This window comes from Haliotis asinina, chromosome 4 (genome assembly GCF_037392515.1).
Source record: "Haliotis asinina isolate JCU_RB_2024 chromosome 4, JCU_Hal_asi_v2, whole genome shotgun sequence".
Classification (NCBI taxonomy): Eukaryota; Metazoa; Mollusca; class Gastropoda; order Lepetellida; family Haliotidae; genus Haliotis; species Haliotis asinina.
This window is the reverse complement of record NC_090283.1, coordinates 6,027,596-6,035,910: the sequence shown is the minus strand read 5'-3', so window position 1 is coordinate 6,035,910 and position 8,315 is coordinate 6,027,596. Positions and strand designations below refer to the sequence as shown.

The window sequence follows — 8,315 nt, the reverse complement described above, 5'->3', positions numbered from 1 at the left end:
TTAGATCTGATCTCACAGATAACAAGTGATGTGAAAGCAGGTAGATATGTAGTAGCTGACCCAGCCCGTGGCTGTTGTAGTTGCTGTAGATGTTGACAACATACAGGGTGGATCGGCAGATGGATTGAAGCTGAAACCGAGGCAAGTTTGGGCCATGTGGCACTTGATACCGCAGTCATTGGCTGATATGGCATTCACTGCAGTGAAAGATGTCGACAGCTTCCTGTTCAGATTCTTGTCGTATTTGGCAGCTAAAATACAGAAAAGAGAAGCATCATAGAAAACACTCAATGAAGGGGATAAGCAATAGCAATGGTAGGTTTTATGAAGCGTCTGTAACATTAACTCTCACATATAGGGAAAGGATACATTTGAAATTAGCGTAGGTGTCGTTGGTGTTCCGTTTTAGATTGTGAGTGCATGCTTGGGTATGTCATTTCATATCAGATGTTTACAGATTTTAAACTGCATTGTAAAGAGGAGGCTGAACTGTAAATAACAAATACTTACCGTGTTTCACTGAAGGAGTGCCTTCCACCTCCACCTCTTGTACCGTCAGGTGGCCTGTGATGTTTCTCCATACCCTCACGAACCTCACCGGCTTTACATGAGTACAGTTGAAGGTTAAGGTCACTCCAACTAACGTATCTCCCGGCCATTGGCCGCACCAGGTGACGTCGTCATCCGGGCAATCAGCGTCCACTGACGATACACCAATGTATGCACCTCGAATTTCTGCAGCTGAAAGATTAAAGGGATATTACTTGTGAATGTAAAAAACTCTATAGCTGGACAACGACTCAATAGATAAGTACTCTTACCGAAAACCCTGACACAACGAGCCGCCTAAAACGTTCACAACATAAAATGGACTGTCTGCTACTTACCATGTGGTCTACACGCGAATACATTGTTGATGTATTCTCAAAATATCTAACGGATCTGGGTCGTTTACAGAAGTAAAGTTGATAAGGGTGTTTTGGAATATGCTAGTTACCACAAATGAAGGCTCACCATAAAAACTGTCGTCGTCACTTGTCACAGAGATGCTGTGTACGGTGTAGAAAGCTTGTAGGTCTCCCTGCCAAAAGGGGCGTGTCTGGTTATTACTTCTCGCTGGCAATCCAATCTTACTTCCATCATTGGCATATTTAGTGCTGTCGTAACGGTTATTCCATATATAAGTGCTACTTAGGCGTCTCACTTTGTTGAGCATGATATTTTCTGCCTTGACGTGGAGCTGTCCTCCTGGAATGCGATTCCAATAATGTGTACATAACTAGTAACAATACGTAACAATAAGTAACTGTAGTAACCATCATTGATGACTTGAACTCTCGCTGACACATAGCTTCGTCCCCGAATTTGACGGAGAAGACAAAAGATAATATTACATATTGTTGCGGCATCTTTCTTCAGTGCAGTATCTTTACTATAAAACGGACGTGGGTGAGTACAAATTTAAGGTTTTATCGGCAATATTGCGACCATATCGTGACGAGGAATTAAATAATAAATAAGTCGTAATAAATATAGCCTAATATAAAGAAGAAGAAGGTGTCCACATGCGATCTCTTTGTGACTCATCCTCAAATTGCCAGTTGAGTTCCATAGGAACCAACCCACTTAGATCCGGGCTAGGAGATGTTTTCAGCAACCCAGGCTTGACGTAAATACGACTAAAGGGATGGTGTGGTCAGTGACTAGCTTGATACTTTAACTTGTTCACTGGTCCCGAGGTCGGCATGGGTTGATGTACTCTCGATGTTCCCAGTGCCCGAAGGTCGAGGGGGACATAAACAAAGATGGAGGCTACATCAACCCTTTGGGCCCCAAGGGACCAGTGCACAAAATATTTATCTTACCGAACACCTAAGTGTTAATGTTGAACTGTTCAGCCAACCTGTGTGAATCGAAAGATTCAGATCTTGTATCTTGCTGTTTTCACGGGGTATTGTCTTTTTTGCGGTGTAATTCCCCTTCCTAATCTTCACAGGGACTGCATTTGAACATTTTGTCAAATGTATTGATTGGAATGCGAGGCAAATCTTGTCGTAGCCATCGCTAGATTTTGCAGACGCCGCAAGAAGTGTTAATTTAGATTTATCTCCCTTCCATCAATGTGAATTCGCAAAAAAACATCGGTAATTTTCGTCCATGATGCGTGATTCACTGTTATTCGAGAGAAACAGGTATTAGCAGGAAGTACCGAATGAGAGTTGTCATTGGCTGCGGAGTACATTGCAGTTTACGTCGCTTGTTAGTGGAGTACATTGAAAATAATAGAAGGCCGCTTAGCCAGTCAGAAAAAAAGACATTTATGTGTGAGGTAAGATCCCAAGAACCCAGGTCGCTGCTCAAACACAATCATATATTGCTTAGTCTGGCTCCAATCAAAGAAATGCTTCTTCCAACAGACACAAAAAACACACACACGTGCAAACACTATGACGCACATATACATGTGCACACACATGCGAGTGCACATGTACTTATTGTTTTTTTTTTACTTCGTTACATGGCTTCAATTTTGCCTTCCAATGAGGGAATAAAAAATCGGTAACAATATCGGTCAAATTTCAAGCAGATGGTGACTTACTGTTTTACAGTAAAACCGTGCACTAATATACAACTCTAGGTGAACAGTAATTCAAGGACAGACAGCTGCACCCTTTACTCTTCTCCTGGTGGTGTCTAAATGTTCAAGATTATTATCACAATATGGCAAGAATGGATGGGATACGCAGACAACACCCAATGTATAAAATTACAGTGGTGTCCTCCAGGGCAAGTTTTCGAGGAACCAGTTCGAACTGTGCCCAGACAACTTAATCAGATGTCAACACTGAAACTTCAGCATCACTCCGTATTGCTGTTGGAACCGACTTTTTATCAGGAATACGGGGTTTCGTAAAGTATAATTGAGCTGTTAGCTTTAAGAACAATTGTTTTGTGCAACAGCAGGAGGCATTCAAGTCTCACTTCTTAAAAAATCATTTACTCACGTAGTCAAAAGACTGGAGGACTGTTTTTAGTGTTTTGAACAAAGTTTGACTTATTGACTGTAAGACATATAATGGAATGGAGAATGCGTGAATCTGTTAAAATTGTATGATAGAAGCAGCTTGGGGTTTCTACTTTTAGCAGTGTTATTCTTTGCATCTGTTACTGTGGGTACTGTTAATCTAGTTGCTGTTACTCTTGTCAGTATACTTTTGGTGCAGTTACTCTTGCTACCATTAATCACTGTTATTTTTTGTATTGATATGTTTGGTACTGTCTTTCGGAGTATTGTTATTCGTAGCAATTAAACGTTTTGCTCTTGAAGCTATCAGTGCAGATCTATAGCTTAGATCTATTCTCCTTAATAGCATAATGTTTTCGTTTTGTTTGTTTGTTTTTTTGTTTATTTGTTTGGGTTTTTGTTGTTTTTTCTTTTTGTTTGTTTGTTTTGTTTTTTTTTTAAATATTGATTTCAGGATAAGTCAGGATCCATACCGTTTGCATGATGATCTCTGAGTAATTAATCGAGACATGTCTAAATGTAACTCTTTTTTTCATGCCTCTCATGTAAATAAGAACGTAGTGGCTACCACTGTTTCAAGACTGATTTCATGGAAAAAATTAACACATTGTTAGATATTTGCATAACATCAGGATGTTGTTATTCCCTGAATAGTAGGGTTTTCCTAATAGGTCCTGATACATCAGGGTTAAGGCTAGCATTCCTGGAGGATGCGATTTTAGGATAGCAAAGAAATGTTCATGAAGTGTAAAGGACGAAGGAAAAAGGATGAAGGATCCTACGTTTTACACCCACGTGATGTAGAAACATGTATTGATTTAATAAACATGTCAATGTCAAGTCAGTGATCTTTAAAGGTTAATTATGATTCCAATATTGACTTTTTAAAGTGAATAGAATAGTTACGTAAATTGTTATAAATACTTTTTAGAATACGTAAATATTTCAACATTGGTAGCTTAAAGAGTAGTTGAGATTGTGCGTGGCTTTATCATCACTGGAGTTGAAGTATTTGACAGTTATTGCGCTCCCGTTCCAAATCAGTTAACATACATTTACTTTCCACTATCATTAAACGTAGAACCATGATAGGGGATCATTATTTCAATGTGAAAACTGTTAGGGCTATTTTTACGACTGCTAATGTTCTTTTATATGTTCTCGTTTTTTCAAAGAAATTGATTTCTTTGATGAATTTTGATTAATATGTTCTGTAGATAGATGTGCTTTTATGATTGGTAGTTTAGGTTAGCAATTTAGGTATGGGGAGTGCCTTCTAAAGGGGTTTGAAGTATATGAATTATTGTCCTCCCGTGAGGCAAAGCATTTAAAGTACATTTACACTCACCACATTCTTTAAACATACTATTTTTGTGATTTTGAGTTACGGCTAAATTCAACTACAATAGCCAGGTACTGAAGAGATGCTATATATCCAGTTACTGTCCATGGAGGTAGCAAAAGTACTTTAACTTCCAATGAACCATAGGATGGTGATCAACCTTCAGTTGTTGGTAATCAGTAGCTCATTTATACATTGTATCGTCCACAAATAAGTTCCTAATTTTGAAGATATATGCTAGCTTGTTTACCTCATTTTGTGATCATCCATTAGTTGTACTATCCTTCGCTGACAAGTGTTTATATGTTATATGTATGCAACAGTAACACAGAACTAGTGTTGGTCATGGCTGAACTATTATCAATGTGATCTTAACCCAGTCATTCACTTTAATCGTAGAAAATATGTAAACCTGACCAACAACTGAAGTGATGGTTTAAATGTAACTAGAATCCACGCAGTAAGCAAATGTATTCTAAGTGCCCATGGTCCCTAGCATGGTGATCTACCTACAGCTGTTGATAATCTCTGGTTAAGCTGTTCTATATTTACAAACTAGTTTTGTGTTAATTTGTTCCAAGTGTTTATTGTCTTTCGTTGACAGGATTGTATCAACTTATACGGTCGATTCAAGAGGAAAGTGTACGCACCTGGGAACAAGGGGTTCAAAATAGATTTGCTTGCTCCTTCAAATTCTTTCTACCAAAGCAAAGTCAATATATTTGAAAATCAGTTGCCATCATTCATCTCTAAAAGTGACAGGCTGGTTAATGAGTAAAGATGAAGGCTACTTGTCTGAGTTACCTACTCATACCGACATCATATCTTGTGTATCCTGTGACTAGATGGACGGTATGCTGCCTGACATCCAAATTTACTGTTGTTCTCCATGCACAATACGTCAGTAAAGAAACTTTGAAGCCATATCATGGATCCTTTCGTGTTTTACGTTACGAGATCCATTTTTGAACCTATGTTTGATTTATGTGGGACAGCACCACTTAGCGTCCTTTTCACAAACAAATCACTCATACATATCTTATACAACAGTTAGACAACCATCCTTTTCATCTGAGAGAAAATGTGTGGAACGTTCGCTGAGTACAGCAAATCTGAACATGACCCAAAAGCTAAATTTGGGATGGAAGATAAAAGAACATGTTCGTGTAGGTAACAAATATCACATAAGATCTCTTTTTATAAATGTTTCTATATGTCAAGCTAAATCATAGTTGTCTTATTAAAACATCGAACAGCTTGGATTTTGTTTCATCTAAATGCGTAAAATAAATATAGATTGTTTACAAACAGTTTAAGGCTTTCTGTTTGTTTAGTCTTTGTGTGTGACGGAAAGTAGCAATGTCAATTTAACAAACGGAAAATATACTTCTCATCCAAGGTATATGCATGAAATTGCTGAAATGCATGTGCAGTGACAATTGCTACTAGATGGGCATTTCCAGAGCGTTTTAAGTAAAACAAAACGAGTTAAATAACTTTGTCAAATCTCAATCCATGCAACAACAAACTTCTACTACGGTAACTATTCCCCTTTGAAAGTGCATCAGTGACAGCACTCACAAAGACAAAACTTCAAACACTGACTAATGTTACCTACAAATTCGGAATGTCACCAACGAATACACACTTTACCTACGAATCTGTTGCTAAGTTATGCAAATGTTTACTTTTATTACGAAGAACAACTTGTTTTCTGACATATCAATAAAAAAGATGTCATTATATATCATCATAATAAAGTCTAACTCATGAACGGAACTGTAGTAATAGGCCATACTACCTACCTGATCAGTTTTGTGACCCACAAATATTGCCTTCATAGGCCATACTGCGTACCTGATCAGTTCTGTGACCCACAAATATTGCCTTTATAGGCCATACTGCGTCTCTGATCAGTTTTGTGACTAACAAATACTGTCTTCAGTATAAATTATGTTATAGTATCGGATTGTGTTCTCTATTTCAATTTGTCACATGTTATATGGGAATGCCATGATGAGCCATATCCGGGGAATTTGAGCCCCCAAATCAACTCCCCAGGTAGTCTGAGATTTTGGTTTTTTTGTATTTGTTTGTTTGTTTATTTATTTATTTACTTACGCGTAAGAGGCGACTAACGGGATATGGTGGTCAGGCTCGCTGACTTGGTTGGCACATGTCATCGGTTCCCAATTGCGCAGATCGATGCTCATGTTGCTGATCACTGGATTGTCTGGTCCAGACTCGATTATTTACAGACCGCCGCCATATAGCTGGAATATTGCTGAGTGCGGCGTAAAACTAAACTCACTCACTCACTCACTATTTACTTACGATAATACGACTTAAGACCTCACTAAAATCAAAGTTGATTAGTTGAAGCAGGTGTCCTATGCATGGTATGTTATTTGGGACAATAGTAAAATACTAATCACCACTATGTTGCCTGGTCTTATCCGTGATGACTTCCAGATGGAACAAATGTCACGTGTTGTCATTGTACCAAATCTGTTTGAATGTGATCAGTTGTTTGTACCTTAGGTAACATTTGGAAGTTGAAATTTACCTTTGAATACAGGTTATTTTGTATGATATCTTAGTAAACACACCGCAGTAAATGTTCCGATGTGTCACACATCGTAGCCTTGTGATGGGTTCGCCCAAGTAATTGAACTTTGGGGTGTTAGAAATGCTGTGTACACTTTTCACTGAAATCGACCATTAATGAAAGTTTGCTGTACTTCATTTTCCTTACAAAATCTGTAACTGACAGCGAAAATATACACTAAGCTTATTCTTCCAAATCCCCTTCACCACTACCCCCTTCCGCCAACGCATATGCACACATTACATACACATACGCACAAGCACACAGAATGTGTATGGCATGGGACAGTGAGTTAACGTTAAACATATTTAGACACAATAGCAGAATACAGCCCTACCTGACAAGTATGTTCCACATACCTTGCACAACTATGCAGGTCACGATGAAGACCAGCTCTGGGGTAGACAGAGGCATCCTTCACTCGTCTCTTGTGCTGTCTGAATGTTACTGTGTATTATCAAATCACGCTGCAAGGTGATCGGATTCTGTTGGAACCTTTCACAAAGGCCAATGCGTTACAATACAGTCACACGCCTCGGTGAACACATTTACTGGAATGGAGACGATGGACTGTATACAAATGTTAGAATAGAAGCATATTATGCATGTGTTTCTATTTACCTGCGGAAAATAACGTTATGTTTTATTACAGACTAACTAGGTATATGCTACATATGAGCGATTTAAGTCTGATGTAACGATCAAATTACCTATAGCAGATCCAAGACAATGTATATTTTACAAATAAAGATGCCTCTTTCAATGAGAAACTCTCCTTTCTTTAATACAAGCAAATATGAATTTATCTGATTTACTAGACTGACGCTGACCTATTGACAAGCACAAGTTACTCTGTGTAATGGTCTTCTTGCTATTTTCAAACATTTCAGGAAATATTCGCAAAATGTCACCGAGAAAACGTGCAAAGTAAAATGCACGTGCATGTATGCCGGAAAACATGTGATGTCTATTACTATTTAAAGGGCAAATGTTGTCTTTAATTTTGTCATTCGTTTTTGTCTGGACAAATGATAATTATGACTGAGTGCCGCCAAACACAACAACGCCATAGGCTGCCTTGAAGTTGTGAAGCACCATAAACCGTATGTAAAACCGTGCTAAAAATGGACATCAGGATATGAAGTCTTTTTGAATGGAACGGGATGTAAGAATGGCGTCACGGACAATGGCATGGCGCCAGAAGATGACACAGCCCGACTTAGATAAGGAGATCAGTCTGGAAGATGTGCAGTCAGCTCTAATGAAAGCCAAGAGTGGGAAACCACACTGCGTGGACGAGATATCAACACGGCTGCTGAAAGGGCGATTAACTGTGGGAC

At 38.6% G+C, this 8,315-nt stretch overlaps 1 pseudogene; it reads right to left on the bottom strand.

The window, feature by feature from the left end:
* LOC137282230 (uncharacterized) lies at positions 1–7,389 on the bottom strand (annotated as a pseudogene).
* Between the last annotated feature and the right edge of the window lie 926 nt (positions 7,390–8,315).